This window comes from Moschus berezovskii, chromosome Y, assembly GCF_049115385.1.
Source record: "Moschus berezovskii isolate FMDL1 chromosome Y, NW_MosBer_1.0, whole genome shotgun sequence".
NCBI lineage: Eukaryota > Metazoa > Chordata > Mammalia > Artiodactyla > Moschidae > Moschus > Moschus berezovskii.
In genome coordinates, this window is record NC_142489.1 from 3,993,573 (window position 1) to 4,010,207 (window position 16,635).

Genomic DNA, 16,635 nt, shown 5'->3' on the forward strand with positions numbered 1-16,635 from the left:
CCATCCACGGGGTCTACAAAGAGTCGGACAGGACTGAGCAAGAAAGCATGCATGCATTGCGACAGCCCGCTGTACACACCTCACAAAGGCTTGCTCAGCCCCCACAGACACCTCTGCAAGATGAACGCTGCCAATCCAATGAGTGGAAAGGGTGAGATACGCGGTGTAGCCCAGGACCCTGCGTTGAGAGCCCTGGATGAATCCTCTCGGATCGGGCTGTCTGCGCTGTAAGGTGGAGGTGTCACACCTGCACACACTTTCTTCCTGCAAGGCGGTTCGGAAACCGAGTCCCGCGAATGAACTACACGTCGTTTTCTACAGCGTCTGGAGACGGCGTGAAAAACACACAGTATCTCACAAAAACCATGGACGCTGTGACTGCTTTAACCATTGACCTTTGCACGAACCCACATGGATCCAAACAGCGGTGGATGGTTCGACCGAAAGCTTGCTGTGTGCGACTCACGGGCAGAGAGAACACACGTGGGGTGGTCTAGGGGGGAGATGGGGTAGGGGAGGGCAGGGTTGGTCGCTTCGGGTTGGAGGATGCAAACTGTTATCTATAGGATGGGGCAGCAGCAAGGTCCTACTGTATAGAGCAGGGAACAGTATTCAGTACCCTGTGATAAACCATCACGGAAAAGGGTCCGCAACAAGACGTGTGTGTGTATGTGTGTATGGATTATATATACGGGGCTTCCCAGGTGGCTCAGATGGTACAGCACCCTCCTGCCAACGCAGGAGACCCGGGTTCAATCCCTGGGTTGGGAAGATCCCCTTGAGGAGGGCACGGCAACCCACACCAGTATCCTTGCCACGAGAATCCCATGTACAGAGGAGCCTGGAGGGCTACAGTCCATGGGAGTGGGGTGGATGGAGGCCCAGAGTCTGGGGAGCCCCTGCCAGCAAGGGGTAGGACTGAGTCCTGGACGGACGGATCACTTTGCATTTGAGCAGTAAGCTTCCAGGTGAGTGAGCTGCTATGTGTAGGAAGCGGCTGGTCCTGGGAGATTTACTATAAGATCAACGCCGGTCAGTCAGTTCAGTCGCTCAGTCGTGTCTGACGCTGTGACCCCATGGACTGCAGCACGCCAGGCCTCCCTGTCCATCACCAACTCCCAGAGTTCACTCAAACTCGATGTGCATCGAGTCAGTGATGCCATCCAACCATCTCATTCTCTGTCGTCCCCTTCTCCTCCCACCTTCAATCTTTCCCAGCATCAGGGTCTTTTCCAGTGAATCAGTTCTTCGCATCAGGTGGCCAAAATATTGGAGCTTCAGCTTCAGCATCAGTCCTTCTGATGAATATCCAGGACTGATTTCCTTTAGGATGGACTGGTTTCACTGATTTCCTTTAGGATCAATGTAGCAAACATCAATATGGTATGTTCCCCATCTCCTTTATTTCATTTTACAGAATTTTTTTTCTTCATTGAAGTACACTTGATTTACAATATTTTTATAAGTTTTAGCGGTACAACAGAGTCACCATTGTTTAAAGTTATACTCCATTTCTGTTTGCCTTAGTCACTACATGTTTGACTGTTTGCAAACCCATGGACTGTGTAGCCCTCCAGGCTCCTGTGTCCATGGGATTCTCCAGGCAAGAAGACTGGAGTGGGTAGCCATGCCCTCCTCCAGGGCATCTTCCCAACCCAGGGATCAAACCCGTGTCTCCTGCACTGCAGGCGGATTCTTTACCACTGATCCACCAGGGAAGCTACACTAAATACTGTTAGGACATCTAAACAGAAGCTTTGAAAACATAAAATTAGATCCATAACTCCTAAGACACATCTGAATAAACGCCAAGAGGAAAAGAGCTAAACGCTGAGAATAGTCAAACAACACAAAAATTTACCTTTAACCTCAGACCAGAAAACTCTTTGCTAATTCTAAGGCAAAAGACCAATTTCACACCAAAAACAAATTGTACAGTGTTGAAAAAAAAACAAAAAAACAAGGGATTTCCCTGGTGGTCCAGGAGTTAAGAATCTGCTTTCATTCCAGGGAACGAAGGTTCAATCCTTGGTCAGGGAACTAAGATCCCATATGCCTGGCAGCATGGCCCCCCAAAACTAATTATTTAAAATAAATGTTTACAAAAACACCATAAGCAAAGTCAGACAGAAACGATGAACTGGGACAAAGTCTGCACCTGTCATCACATTCAAAGAAGTGTTTTCCTAAAATGCAAAGAGTTCTGAAAAGCCAAGAAATAAAAGGCTCCACAGAGAAGAAGGACAAAAGCGTCTGTTGACATAAAAACATATTTAAGAAACTTCCCTGGTGGTCCACTGATTAAGACTTTGCCTTTCAGTACAGCGGTTGTGGGTTGGATCCCTGGTCAGACAGCAAAGATCCCACGTGCCTTAGGGTCAAGACCCCAAAACTTAAAATACAAACAATACTGCAACAAATTCAACAAAGATTTAAAAAAAAAAAACAAACTTGTAACCCCCATGGACTACAGCCACCATGTTCCTCTGTCCATGGGATTTCCCAGGCAAGAACACTGGACTAGGTTGCCTCCTCCAGGGGATCTTCCCGACCCAGGGATCAAACCCGTGTCTCTTATATCTCCCGCACTGCAGGCATATTCTTTAATGCTTGAGCCATCGGGGAAGCCCCAGAAAGAACACGGTAACAAAATCAGTAAGCACTTTAAAAAAAGCTTAAGACAGAAACAATACGATTACAAATACAATGAAGTTAAGTGCAAGTCACTCAGTCGTGTCCGACTCTACGACCCCATGGACTGACTATACCCTCCATGGAATTCTCCAGGCCACAATACTAGACGGGGTAGCCTTTCCCTTCTCCATGGGAATCTTCCCAACCCCAGGGATCGAACCCAGGTCTCTCTCATTGCAGGCGGATTCTTGACCATCTGAGCCACCAGGGAAGCCCAGGAATACTGAAGTGGGTAGCCTATCCCTTCTCCAGCGGATCTTGCTGACCCAGGAATCGAAGCGGGGTCTCCTGCCTTGCAGGTGGATTCTTTACCAACTGAGCTATCAGTTCAGTTCAGTTCAGTCGCTCAGTCGTGTCCAACTCTCTGCAACCCCATGAATCACAGCACGCCAGGCCTCCCTGTCCATCACCAACTCCCTGAGTTCACTCAGACTCATGTCCATCGAGTCGGTGATGCCATCCAGCTATCTCATTCTCTGTCGTCCCCGTCTCCTTCCACCCCCAATCCTTCCCAGCATCAGACTCTTCCAGTGAGTCAACTCTTCGTATGAGGTGGCCAAAGAACTGAAGTTTCAGCTTTAGCATCAGTCCTTCCAATGAACACCCAGGACTGATCTCCTTTAGAATGGACTGGTTGGATCTCCTTGCAGTCCAAGGGACTCTCAAGAGTCTTCTCCAGCACCACACTTCAAAAGCATCAATTCTTCGGCGATCAGCTTTCTTCACAGTCCACCTCTCACATCCATACATGACCACGGGAAAAACCATAGCCTTGACTAGACGGACCTTTGTTGGCAAAGTAATGTCTCTGCTTTTTAATATACTATCAAGGTTGGTCATTAAGTTTCCTTCCAAGGAGTAAGCAGGGAAGCCCAAAACAAGTACAGTACAGGCTTTAGGAAACTCATGTACACCTGGGGCGGATTCATGTCAATGTATGGCAAAACCAACCAATATAATATTGTAAAATAATTAGCCTCCAATAAAAAAAAAAAAACTAAAAAAAAAGAAAAAAAAAAGAAAACTTAAATCTAAAAAAAAAAAAAAAAATACAGTACAGGCTTTAAAACAATAAAAATACATTTCAAAAATTTTAAATGCTCAAAAAATAACCAAAAAAAAACCTGAAATGGCCCTTTCAAAACACAGGTCCAACTTTACACCTAGTGAGGGACGTGTTAATAGCAACCAAACACTCCAAGATGCCATCTGACCCAGCACGTTGGTGAGAGTTCAGAGACTTCAGCATCACGTTCTCTGGTGTGGCCATGGGGACCACGCCCTGACTTACAAAGTGGACGGGCGTGCAAAACGGCTCAGTCCCCGTTGGGGAAAATTGTGTAATATCTACCCCAATTACGTGTGATTCTATCGTTTGATCTCGCAAAGTCACTTCTAGCAATCAGCCGTGAAGAGGCCACGTCAGGTGCCAACTTAGAGCCAAGGCTCTTTGCAACTGTGCTGTGTCTCCAGGCAGAAAAAAATGTATCAGTCACCTGACACCGTAGTTGTTTGCTCTCTAAGTCATGTCTGCTCCTGTAATTACAAAACCACTCAGTTTAGCAGCCTCCTGTCCGACACTACAGGATGCAGCTACGTGCCCCGGGGTTTGGGTCCGGGCGGCCAGGTGCTCGCAAAGCAAGGCATCCGGGGCTTCCCAGGTGGCTCGGTGGCAAAGGACCCGCCCAGCCAAGGCAGGAGATGCGGATTCCAGCCTTGATCTGGGGACGCCGATCTCACGCGCCGCAGGGGTGACAACTGGGCTCCGGGCCCGGGACCCGCAACTCCCAAAAGCCCGTGTGTCCTAGAGCCCGTGTCCCACAAACCGGGAAGTCAGCGCCATGAGAAGCCCACACCCTCCCACTAGAGACCAGCGCTGCTCTCTGCAACGAGAGAAAGCCCACGCCCCAAGCAAGACCCAGCAGAGCCAAAAGTAAATCAATCAATAAAAATTAAGTTAGAAAAGGGAAAAAAAGGCAGCTCAGATCTTGGCAAACAGACGGTTGGCAGAGGCACAGCGTTTGCAGGGCAAGCCGCGTGGTCCCTCGCGGGCTATGTTTAGACACTCCGTGGTCATGCTTCTGAGTGTCTAACTCGGAGGGCTGACCTCACGGCTCGGGGATGGGCAGCAGCTTGGGAAAATATAGCAACGTGACAGGGCTCCCTACGCCGAGCTCGCGACACGAGACAGCCGCCCCTGATGTCACAGGGAAGAACAACTCTGACTCCGTGTCTTGCTGTTGTTCGGTCGCTCGGTCGTGTCCGACTCTTTGTGACCCCATGGACGGCAGCACGCCAGGCTTCCCTGTCCTTCACCATCTCCTCCTGGAGCTTGCTCAGAATCATCCATATTGGATCAGTTCCTTTTATTTTCACCTTGGTACTCGTTTGCTGTGCGTTACAAATGCTGCCCATAGCCTGAAGTAGATGGACAGTTCACCCGCAGGTTCTGATCTTTAAGGGCGTAACCCTTTCCCACTCAGAGAGAGATTTAAAAAGTTGCAGAAGAGAGAACAACCTTTGTTTGGTTGGAGACTTATAGTAATATTATAGACAGGATAGTTCATTGCTGGGCTCTGACCTTTAAGGGCATCACGTTCATAGAGAGATAAAAAGTTGCAGAACATAAAATAGCATTTGTCTTCTTGGAGGCTCATAGGAACACCACAAACACATTCCCAGTCTCAGATCTTTAGGAGTATAACCCTTTTGCCTTCACAGAGAGATTTAAAAAGTTGCAGAAGAGAGAAGAACCTTGGTCTGCTTGGAGGTTTACAGTAACATTATAAATAGACAGGACAGTCCCTTCTCAAGGCTCTGACCTTTAAGGGGACAACACTCTTCCATTCACAGAGCGATAAGAGGTTGCAGAACAGATAAGAGCGATAAGAGAAAAACACTTGTGCTGTTGGAGGTTAAGAATGAGCATCGCAATGGACACGGATTCCTGAACCAAGAAGTCTGCAACCACTAACCTCAGCCCCTTCCTTACTTGGCCCTTAAACAGGCTTTGCTGAAACATTCAGGAGGTTCAGGATTTGAGGGCACAAAGCACCTGACTCCTTGCATGACCCTCCAGTAAAGCTGTCTGCGCGCCAAACTCCCAACATTTCGGCTTGCTCGTCTTCACCATGTGTTGGGCAGACAGACCAATAGGTTCAAGAGGAAGGTGTGTGTGTGACAGACAATTCACTCATAAAAACAGAAGGAGACGCAGCGACGCTGGTTGTTTTTTCACGAATGATGAGAAAAAAAAAGCAACCAGGAAAGCAAGGACGGCTTTTCTAAGCAAGACGCCGACACTGTGCAGGAAATCATCTATCACTCGGACCACGAAAAGATTGCTTCATCCCACGGAACCCAAACTGCCTCAGGAGACAGCAAAAGGAAAAGCAGAAACGGTGCCACGAGGGAGGAAGGTCGCGTTCTTTGTCTATAAAGAGTTGTTGCAAAATAATTTGAAAACAGTGAACAACTCTCCAGAAAAGAGAAAATAAGGAAATGAACAAGAAATTCACTGAGACCAAATATAGAGTTGGACTGTGAAGAAAGCTGATCGCCGAAGACTTGATGCTTTTGAACTGTGGTGCTGGAGAAGACTCTTGAGAGTCCCTTGGACTGCAAGGAGATCCAACCAGTCCATTCTAAAGGAGATCAATCCTGGGTGTTCATTGAAAGGACTGATGCTGAAGCTGAAACTCCAATACTTTGGCCATCTCATGCGGCGAGTTGACTCACTGGAAAAGACTCTGATGCTGGGAGGGATTGGGGGCGGGAGGAGAAGGGGATGACAGAGAATGAGATGGCTGGATGGCATCACCAACTCGATGGACATGAGTTTGAGTGAACTCTGGGAGTTGGTGATGGACAGGGAGGCCTGGCGTGCTGGGATTCATGGGGTCGCGGAGAGTCGGACACGACTGAGCAACTGAACTGAACTGATTGTCTCCAGCATGAATAAGACAGAGACGCAGACAACGATGTTGGAACTCGCTCAGGCGTGCGCGACTCTGCGACCCCGAGGACTGTAGCCCGCCAGGCTCCTCTGTCCATGGGATTCTCCAGGCAAGAATCCCGGAGTGGGTTGCCATGCCCTTTTCCAGGGGGTCTTTTCCGACCCAGGGATCGAACCCGGGGCTTTACCACTGAGAAGCATGATGGGGAATTTTCAAACCCACACGCACACATAAATCGCCCAAGGATCACACAGACGGACATCGGAACCAACACGTTACGGCAGGAGACGCGGACGAAAGCACTGCCCTGCATCAGAGCCAGCCTCTCGGTCTAGGATACAGTACTTGTCACCATCATGATACAAGAGGGCTCGTCTTGCAGAAAAGCAGGAACACTGTTGCTCCACTGAATTGTTTATAACTGCACCTGAATCTAAAACCATCTCAAAGTAGCAGCTCTTATTGACGTGTGTATTTTGGCCACTACACCCAGCCTGCTCTTCCCCAACCGGGGATCGAACCCAGGGTCCCAGCAGTGAGAGAACCGAGTTCTAACCACTGGTCTGCCCGCCAGGGAAGTCCCAGGAACTTTTTGTAAAAAGTCTAAACTCTTGCCTTCAAAAAAAAATTAAGTATAAATTAAGGAGCTCTAACCAGTCCATCCTAAAGGAGATCAACCCTCAATGTTCATTGGAAAGACTGATGTTGAAGCTGAAGCTCCAACACTCTGGCCACCTGATGCGAAGAGCTGACTCATTGGAAAAGACCCTGATGCTGGGAAAGATTGAAGGCTGGAGAAGAAGGGGACGACAGAGGATGAGATGGTTGGATGGCATCAGCGACTTGATGGACATGAGTTTGAGTGAGCTCTGGAAGTTGGTGAAGGACAGGGAAGCCTGGCGTGCTGCAGTCCAGTGGGTCACAAAGAGTCAGACATGACTGAGCGACTGAAATGAACTGAAACTATAAAGCAAAACGTGGCTTCCCTGGTGGCTCAGCCGTAAAGAATCTGCCTTGCCACGCAGGAGACATGGGTTCAGTCCCTGGTCTAGAAGGATCCCACGTGCCAGGGGGTAACTAAGCCCGGTGAGCCACATCCCCTGAGCCTGAGATCTAGAGTCTGGGAGCCAAAAACTACTGAAGCTTGCGTGCCCTGGAACCCAGGCTCTGCAACAAGAGAAGCCCCTGCCCTCAGAAGACCCCGCTCGCCACAACCAGAAAAAATAAATACACAAATACATGAAATTAAAAAAAAAACAAAACCTCAAAACAAACAACTCTGCCATCTTGGCCCCCCGTCCAGCTATGTTGAAATGACCTGAGCTTTGTGGCTACTTTTAGAACAGGGGGCTGACTCCATGCCCGGTCCGTTTTTTTTTTATCAAATCCTGGCGGCTGGACGCCCGGCCGAGGCTGCTCGCTGTCACGAGACACAAGTGGACGCCAGGTACAGGGGTTTTGAAAGCCCAGGGCAGTGGCAACACCACCTCCCCTCTGTTATCTACGAGGTTCCTGGACTTTGATTTATGTTCCGCATTTCCTATCTCCTGCAGACACGTGTAAGCCGCTGTGACTTCTCCGTGACAGCACGTGGGTCGTCTGCTCACTGCTTCTGCCCTTGAATCTTTGCTCCTGTGCTTTCTCGGAAAACAACAGCAGAAGTCTGGTCGGAGAGCATCAGGGAGAGAGAAATCCAAGCCACAGTGAGTCACTGGGTCACAGCGGTGAGGATGGCTGCTATATTAAGAAAGGGAGGGCGGAGAGGGGAAGACAGCAGGGGAGAGAAAGAGAAAGAAGAAAGAGGAAAAAAGAAAGAGAAAAGCAGAAGGAGGGAAGGTGAGAAAGGGCGAGGGGACGAAAGGAAGGAAAGGCGAGCCGAACAAACGCAGGGAGAAAGGAAGGACGTGTATAGTGAGCAGGGGCAGAAATCAGAAAGGGACAGAAATCAGTGAGCAGGGGCAGAAATCAGAACCCTCCTGGAAGGTCGACGCGGATGGAAGCTGGAGCGGCCACTCTGGCAAAGAGTCTGACAGCTCTTCAACAGGTGAGACGGGGAGATGCAGGAGCCCAGCTGTGCCACACCGAGGGGTCAGTGCATCCCAGAGAAACGGAACCATGCATCCGCTCAAACACGCATGATGAAGCTCGATCTGGGGGAGCTTGATTTCACAGTAGCCTGAAAAGTGAGAGCAGCCCAAGTGTGGATGGACGGATGGATGGATGATAAGATAGTGGATGATGGATGGATGATGGATGGATGGAAGATGGACAGATGGATGAATGGATGGATGGATGATGGATGAATGGATGGATGGATGGGTGGGTGGATGGAATATGGACGGATGTATGATGAATGGATGGATGGATGGATGGATGATAAGATAGTGTATGATGGATGGATGGATGGATGATGGATGGATGGATGATAAGGTAGTGTATGATGGATGGATGACGGATGGATGGATGATAAGATAGTGTATGATGGATGGATGGATGGATGATGGATGGATGGATGATAAGATAGTGTATGATGGATGGATGACGGATGGATGGATGATAAGATAGTGTATGATGGATGGATGGATGGATGATGGATGGATGGATGATAAGATAGTGTATGATGGATGGATGACGGATGGATGGATGATAAGATAGTGTATGATGGATGGATGGATGATAAGATAGTGTATGATGGATGGATGGATGGATGATAAGATAGTGTATGATGGATGGATAGATGATAAGATAGTGTATGATGGATGGATGGATGGATGATGGATGGATGGATGATAAGATAGTGTATGATGGATGGATGATGGATGGATAGATGATAAGATAGTGTATGATGGATGGATGGATGGATGATGGATGGATGGATGATAAGATAGTGTATGATGGATGGATGACGGATGGATGGATGATAAGATAGTGTATGATGGATGGATGGATGGATGATGGATGGATGGATGGATGGGTGGGTGGATGGTTAAACAGCATGAGGTCCATCCACACGGTGGAACATGACGCAGCCGTGAAAAGGAGTGAAGCTCTGACACAGGCTACAGTGTAGATGGACCGCGAACACACGACGTTCAGAGACAGAACTCAGATGCGAAAGGCCATATATTTCACGATCCAATCTATACGAACTGCAGACACAGGCAAACGCATGTAAACAGAGCACACATCGGTGGTGTCCAGGGGCTGGAGCGGAGGGAGAACAGTGAGGGACAACACACAGGGGGTCCACGAACCCTTTCGTGGCTGTTGTTCTTAAGTTGCTAAGTCGTTTCCGACTCTTTCGCGGCCCCACGGACCGTGGCCCCACCAGGTTCCTCCATCCAGGAGACTGCCCAGGCAATGGCACTGCAGTGGGTGGCCGTTGCCTCCTCCAGGGGAATCTTCCCGACCCAGGAAGACCCGAACCCGCGACTCCGGCATTGCCAGGAGGATTCCTTACCACTGAGCCACGTGGGAAGGAGGTGATAAAAACAAGTTCACAGATGACAGAGGGGTGGTGCCTGTCCAACTCTGCAAATACCCTAACAACCCCTGAACTGCGCCATAAAAAGGGTGCATTGTATGGTGAATACACTCTCGGTTTAAAATGGGGGAAACGCCGTGTTTAATCATAAATAATGGAGGGTAAGTGGGTACTTGGAAGTTCTGGCATTCTTCTCACAAATGAATTATGACCTATATTATCCACCCTTCCTGGTGCTGTTATAAATACTATTTTATTATGCATGTGTGTCTGGCGTGCTTAGCCACTCAGTCATGTCCGACTCTTTGCAACCCCATAGACTGTAACCCACCGGGCTCCTCTGTCCGTGGGGACTCTCCAGGCACAAATACTGCAGTGGGTTGAAGAGTCCTCAAAATTGACAGGAAATCATGTTAAAGTGATGCGTGTCTGCCCTTCTAACTCAACTGGCCGCGGGATTCTGTTTTCCTGAAAGACAGCATCACTAAGAAAGGCTGTGTCGGTAAACCGCAGCAATCAAGACACTTACACGTCTCCCTAGTGAGAATCTTCCGACAGATTCACCACGGGAAGCGGACTTGAAGGATAAAATGTCCACTTCGGAGACTGGACCCGCCTGTGAGCCGTCTGCTGACCAGGGAAGAGGAACACGACACGCATTCATTCCGGGGACAGAATGATCTCCAAGCCTTAAGGTGGGACAGCAAAGCGGTGCAGAGATGGGAAGGCTGAGGACCCACTGAGATCATATCATCTACGCATCAGCCCTCAAACGAGGCTGGCAGAAAAGGAAACAACCCACAGAGCTGCCCAGACCTCACGTTAACAAGTTCCTTAGTCCTCAGACATCTCTCCCCATGCCCTGATTCCGCCCTTGTTCATGAGTGAGTAATATTCCGCCGTGTGTATGTACCACGTGTCTATCCATTCATCTGCTCACGGATGTCGAGGTCGTTTCCACGTCCTGGCTGCTGTAACACAGCGCTGCTGGGAACACTGGGGTGTGTGCGTCTTTCTAAATGACGGTTTCGTGTAGCTATGTGCCTAGGAGTGGGACCGCGGGATCACGTGGTAGCACTGATTTTAGCCTTCTAAGGAACCTCCACGCTGTTGACGCTACATCAATTTACACTGCCACCAATGGCGGAGAAGGGTTCCCTTTTCTCCACACCCGCTCCAGCATTTATTGTGCGTACGTTTTTTTCATGATGATCATTCTGACCAGTGGTGGCTCATTGTCATTTTGAGGTGAATTTCAATTCATTGTACAGCAGAAACTAACCCAATGTACTGAAGCAAGTATACCCCAATTTAAAAAATAATAACGTTAAATTGAATATTTTAAAAAAAATTTAAGTTACTCAGTGCTATGAGCAGTGGTCTGAAGAATGATAGTGTCAATGGGTTATACATGTCACATTTTCCAGTGAATTCTGCCAACAGACCCACGTGTCCCTGGACACCCCCAGGACAAGGCTCTTTCATCTCCACCCCCATTTTCCAAAAGAACAGAGGTCAAGAAGAAAACAGTGTCGGTGGGAGTGTCTATAGGCAAATTCTGCCACCTCCCCAGTCACACGCCAGGTAACAGCAAAGGAATAGTTTTCACAGGCATGGCCACTCTTCAGAATTCTTTTGTAATGAATACATCTCAGGCATATTTTCTAAACCCTAAAGAAGCCCAAGTCCTCAGGATATTCCAAGTGATCAGGACACTTGCTTTTGGGGGAACACAACCATAGGCTGAAGGACCAGATGGCAGGGTCCCCAGAAAGTTGTACTGAACTGTATGATTTAACGGGTGGGTTATTTGTCAGTAATCCTAAGGGAACTCAACACAGTGCATTCATTGGAAAGACTGAAGTTGAAGCTGAAGCTCCAATCCTTTGGCCACCAGATGCAAAGAGCCAAGTCATTGGAAAAGACTCTGATGCTGGGAAAGATTGAAGGCAGGAGGGGAAGGGGACGACAGAGGATGGGATGGCTGGATGGCATCACCAACTCTATGCACATGAATCTGAACAAAATCCAGGAGGTGTTGAAGGACGGGGAGGCCTGGCATGCTGCAGTCCATGGGGTCCCAAAGAGTAGAGCACGACCGAGCAACTGAACAAGACCAGCAGCCTGGAGACTGAGGAAGAGCTGAAGTTACAGCTCAAGTCCCAAGATCACTTGAATTCCCACTTCTTAGGGAACCTCAGTCTGTTTCATCCTGAGATCGTCGACTGATATGACGAGGCCCACCCACATCATGGCAGATCATCCGGTTAACTCGTCTACTAAATCCAAGTTTTTAATGTGGGGCCATTTTTAAAGTGTTTATTGAACTCGTTACAATACTGCTTCTGTTTTGTTTGGAGGGGGGTGGTTTCTTGCAACGAGGCAAATACTGGTTGCTATAATGAAGTTCCCCAAACTAGGTGCTTTAAACCACAGGCGTGATTTTCTCAAGAGTCCTGCAGGCTGTGGGTCTGAGATCACGATAAGGGTAGATTAGTTGCCAGGAGGCAAAGCTCTGCTCCTGCTCCATAGAGCTGCACACTTGCTGTATCCTCGTGTGACGGAGAGACAGCTGTGGTTTCTCTTCCCCCCTCATCCCATCACGTGGACCCCACCCTTATGGCTTCATCTAACCCTCATCACCTCCCAAAGACGCCCCTCCACATCCCAACACATCCCCTTCGGGGGTCAGGGTTTCCACATATGAATTCTGGGGGCATACAGAGACTCGTCCATAGCAAGCTCACGCCGTCTCAGCTGGAGGTGTGGACCTTCAAAGGCTGCAGGTGTAGGAGGAAAGGCAGGGCTTGGAGCTACCTGGCAGGTCTTCTCTTGAGCCGTTAGCAGATGCCTCCCTACTTGCCATCACCCCTGACTGCTGTGTTCCTCCCATTATCCTGCCTTCTCATCCCCAGTACACGCCAACCCCTTACTAGGGTGATCAGGTCAAAACCAGGGATGGACACCGCCAGCCCTTCCCAGGGGTGTCCCTCCTGCGAGACGCCCAGCAGACAGCCTCGCTGCTGGCTCGGGAACCACACCCACGCCCACTCTGCGAATCCAGGCCAGGTTCCTTCCCGAGGCTGAGCACAGTGCGGCAGCCCTGGGCAGTCTGACCACACCCCTGGGGCTGGCCACTGGGGTCCCAGGTGTGAGATCCTAGATGCCAGCGGGAAGGGAGGTGACCCAGTGACTGCTTCCCAGAGCTGGTCCTAAACATGACATTCTGCCACCTGAAGAATGTAATCTGGGAGCAACCTGGAGACCCCCATAAGTAGACCCATGAAGAGACTGACCTCTCGGAGCTCCCCCCTGGAGACCCCCATCATCTGAGCCCCCCCTGGAGACCAGCACCATCTGAGCCCCCCTGGAGACCCTCAGCTGAGCCCCCCCTGGAGACCCTCATCACCTGAGCCCCCCCTGGAGACCCTCATCACCTGAGCCCTCCCTGGAGACCCCCATCATCTGAGTCCCTCCTGGAGACCCTCATCATCTGAGTCCCGACTGGAGACCCACATCACCTGAGCCCCCCCTGGAGACCCCCATCACCTGAGTCCCTCCTGGAGACCCCCATCACCTGAGTCCCTCCTGGAGATCCCCATCATCTGAGCCCCCCTGGAGATCCCCATCATCTGAGCCCGCCCTGGAGACCGCCACCATCTGAGCCCCCCCGGAGACCCTCATCACCTGAGCCCCCCCAGAGACCCCCATCATCTGAGTCCCTCCTGGAGAACCCCATCACCTGAGCCTCCCCTGCAGACCTCCATCATCTGAGCCTCCCTTGGAGACCCCCATCATCTGAGTCCCCCCTGCAGACTCCCATCATCTGAGTCCCTCCTGGAGACCCTCATCACCTGAGTCCCGCCTGGAGACCCCCATCACCTGAGTCCCTCCTGGAGACCCTCATCTGAGCCCCCCCTGGAGACTCTCATCACCTGAGCCCCCCCTGGAGACCCCCATCATCTAAGTCCCTCCTGGAGACCCTCATCACCTGAGTCCCGCCTGGAGACCCTCATCACCTGAGTCCCGCCTGGAGACCCCCATCACCTGAGTCCCTCCTGGAGACCCTCATCTGAGCCCCCCCTGGAGACTCTCATCACCTGAGCCCCCCCTGGAGACCCCCATCATCTAAGTCCCTCCTGGAGACCCTCATCACCTGAGTCCCGCCTGGAGACCCTCATCACCTGAGCCCCCCCTGGAGACCCCCAGGTCATCTGAATCCCTCCTGGAAACCCTCATCACCTGAGTCCCCCCTGGAGACCCCCATCATCTGAGTCCCTCCTGGAGACCCTCATCATCTGAGTCCCGCCTGGAGACCCTCATCATCAGTCCTGCCTGGAGACCCCCATCATCTGAGTCCCTCTTGGAGACCCTCATCATCTGAGCCCCCCCTGGAGACACTCATCACCTGAGCCCCGCCTGGAGACCCCCATCTGAGCTTCACCATCCACAGCTCAGGAATGGGGTCCGCCCCTGAGACCCCACACTTCCCCAGGCAGGCCCACTGTCCGGAGCCCTGCCTTAGCATCCACTTTGGACTACTGGCTCCGGGGTCTGCTGCCCCCGCCCTGAGGGGTGCTCTGTGCTCTCTGGCCAAATGCGTGTGAAAGAGGGGACGCCACACCAGCCTAGAAGATAGGGGACCGGGCAGCGAGCTCAGAGGGATGCACACCCACCCCCCACAACTCCTCTGGCTGAGAAGCTTGAAATGTCGAGTGCTCAGCGGTTCCCGGGCACACGAGGAGAGTGGAGTGTAGGAGCCCCACGGTTCCTGCCAAACCGTCTTACGCAGCAGGGAAATGTGTAAACCCATGACGGGTGAACCAGTGACAGCTTTCCTTTCAGGACAAACATATGACTTCATTTGATTTCCTGCAGGGAAGATCAAAGCTGCTCAACGTGCCTTCAGTTTAACCATAAAAGTACAGGATGGATGGATGGATGGATAGACGGATATATATCGATATAGACCCACGGATGGACAGATGGACAGACAAACTCAGAGACAGAGGGATTGATATGTAGGTAGAGACAGACAGAGGTATACAGTGAGGGAAACAGAGATGACAGATTGACGGACAACAGAAAAGACATGTGTGTGTTAGCGCCTCAGTCGTGTCTGACTTTGCGACCCCATGGACTGTAGCCCGCCAGGCTCCTCTGTCCAGAAATTCCAGGCCAGAATACTGGAGTGGGGAGCCGTTCCCTTCCCCAGGGGATCTTCCCCGACTCAGAGACTGAACCTGGATGTCCTGCATGGTAGGCAGATTCGTTACCATCTGAGCCACCAGGAAAGCCATCAAGGAAGAAAATACAGATACACATAAAAGATAAACTAACAATAAATATATAAAGGATATATTGGCATTGGATGGCATCACCGACTCCATGGGCACGAGTCTGAGCAAACTCCAGAAGATGGTCAAGGACAGGGAAGCCTGGCGCGCTGCAGTCCAAGGGGTCACAGAATCACACACGACTGATGGACTGAAAAATAACAATACAGACGACAAGTAACAGATACACAGAAAGATGATCGATACCAAGAGATACATGATAAATTGACAGATCACCGATACATAGACACAAAAACACACAGATGATACAGATATTAGCTACAGATGATAAAAAGGTAAAGCGATGCTCAGTAAACAGAAAAGAGATATATGCATCTGTTCAGTTCAGTCGCTCAGTCGTGTCTGACTCTTTGCGACCCCATGGACCACAGCATGCCAGGCCTCCCTGTCCCTCACCAACTCCTGGAAGTCACTCAAACCCGTGTCCATCAAGTCAGTGATGCGATCCAGCCATCTCATTCTCTGTCGTCCCCGTCTCCTCCCGCCCCCAATCCCTCCCAGCATCAGAGTCTTTTCCCGCGAGTCAGCTCTTCGCATCAGGTGGCCAAAGGATTGGAGTTTCAGCTTCAGCATCAGTCCTTTCAATGATGAATCAGTTCAGTTCAGTTCAGTTCAGTCGCTCAGTCGTGTCTGACTCTTTGCGACCCCATGAATCAGCACGCCAGGCCTCCCTGTCCATCACCAACTCCCGGAGTTCACTCAAACTCATGTCCACAGAGTGGCTGATGCCATCCAACCATCTCCTCCTCTGTCGTCCCCTTCTCCTCCCACCCTCAATCTTTTCCAGCATCAGGGTCTTTTCTGATGAGTCTGCAGTTTGTAACAGGGGGCCAAAGTATTGGAGCAGCTAAGACTTATTAAAGTCAATGCAACATGTAAGAAGAGCAAGAAGGGGAAGATCTATGTTGGTAAAGACTAGAGAGGTCCAATGCAGGCTTTTCTTGTCCTTGCTGTCTGATGATAACAGACATGTGTTTGCTGTTTATCACCAGCTGCAAACTCCAGGGTTATGTTCAAGGAGTCCCTGCCAAGCGAAGGTCCCTTGAACTTTAGAGTCCAGCTCTTAAAGGGAACTGGTCAGTTCAGTTCAGTCGCTCAGTCGTGTCCGACTCTCTGCGACCCCATGAATCACAGCACGCCAGGC

At 50.4% G+C, this 16,635-nt stretch overlaps 1 protein-coding gene across 1 annotated transcript in view; it reads right to left on the reverse strand.

The window, feature by feature from the left end:
- Positions 1-16,635, reverse strand: part of LOC148773003 (polyprenol dehydrogenase-like) — a 139,097-nt gene that overhangs the window by 100,387 nt on the left and 22,075 nt on the right. The window lies entirely within an intron of this gene.